Source organism: Protobothrops mucrosquamatus, unplaced genomic scaffold (genome assembly GCF_001527695.2).
Source record: "Protobothrops mucrosquamatus isolate PMUCROS unplaced genomic scaffold, P.Mucros_1.0 scaffold3766, whole genome shotgun sequence".
NCBI lineage: Eukaryota > Metazoa > Chordata > Lepidosauria > Squamata > Viperidae > Protobothrops > Protobothrops mucrosquamatus.
Genome location: NW_015389719.1, coordinates 5,204 through 6,484, shown reverse-complemented (window position 1 = coordinate 6,484; position 1,281 = coordinate 5,204). Strand labels below are relative to the sequence as shown.

The 1,281-nt window shown below is 54.7% G+C and overlaps 1 protein-coding gene across 1 annotated transcript in view; it reads right to left on the bottom strand.

Annotated features, from left to right (window-relative positions):
• The window catches only part of LOC107298163 (semaphorin-3C-like), a gene marked incomplete at its 3' end in the record, with an annotated part of 125,636 nt that extends 124,756 nt beyond the window's left edge, over nucleotides 1-880 (bottom strand). Inside the window, exon 1 of the mRNA XM_015827527.1 lies at nucleotides 733-880. The remainder of the gene's footprint in view (nucleotides 1-732) is intronic.
• Nucleotides 881-1,281: the final 401 nt, after the last annotated feature.

Below are 1,281 nucleotides of genomic sequence, written 5' to 3'. Positions count from 1 at the left end.
GAGAGAGAGAGAGAGAGAGAGAGAGAGAGAGAGAGAGAGAGAGAGAGAGAGAGAGAGAGAGAGGACAGAAAGAAGATACAGAGAGAGGAGAGAGAGAAGATAAATAGATAGGAGAGGAGAGAGAGAAAAGAGAGAGGAGAGAGAGAGAGAGAAGGAAGAGGAGAGAGAGGAGAGAGGACAAAAAGAAGATAGGAGAGGAGAGAGAGAAAAGAGAGAGATAGAGAGAGAGAGAAAGGAAGAGAAGAGAGAGAGAGAGAAGATCGATAGATAGAGAGAAGAGAGAGAGGAGAGAAGAGAGAGAGAGAGGAGAGGAGAGAGAGAAGAGAGAGAGAGAGAGAGAGAGAGAGAGAGAGAGAGAGAGAGGGAGAGGAGAGAGAGAAAAGAGAAGAGAGAGAAGGAAGAGAAGAGAGAGGAGATAGATAGATAGATAGATAGATAGATAGATAGATAGATAGATAGATAGATAGATAGATAGATAGATAGATAGATAGATAGATAGATAGATAGATAGATAGATAGATAGATAGATAGACCGACCTGCTGAAAGCGGAAGACCGCGGCAGGTGTAACGAGCGATATTCTTTAAGGAGAAGAGAAAAAAAGGGGAAAGAGTCGGTTCCAAGAAGGAATCAATTCTCGATTGGGGGGGGGACATTTTTATTCCTCGGGAACGCGGGGTTTAAATGCGACCCCCCCCCTCTCCCTCTCTCCAAGGCACGGAAAGGAACTCACCGCGCCGCTGACGGAGGACGGAGGGACTCAGCCCCGGAGCCGTCGCCTCCTTGGCGGAGAGCAGCCGCAAGTCGAAGCAGGTCCCAAGAACCGGGCGATCCCGGCGCTGCCAGCCACTCGCGCTTCCCCGGTGGAAAAAGAGATCCGGTGAGCGGGCGCTTCTTCAGGTGCCGCCAGGAACGAGGCGCCGCCAGCGGACAAGCCGGAGTGGCGGCGACTTGCGGCGAGCCAGCGAGGGAGGGAAGGAGGGCGGGCTCGGATTACACGCGCGCCGGCCTCTCCGAGCCCTCCCCGGGCCCGCCTCCGCCGCTCCGGCAGCGCCTCCGCCGGAGCCCCCGAGACGGTCTCAGCCGAGCGGAGCGAAAGGGAAGGAGGGAGGGCGCGCCCGTAAAGAACCGGGCAGGCCACGCCTCCCGGGAAGGAAGGAAGGAAGGAAGGAGAGTTGGAGAGATGAAGGCAATGGGGGATGGAGGGAGGAATTGATAGAAGAGAGAAGGAAGGAAGGAAGGAAGGAAGGAAGGAAGGAAGGAAGGAAGGAAGGAAGGAAGG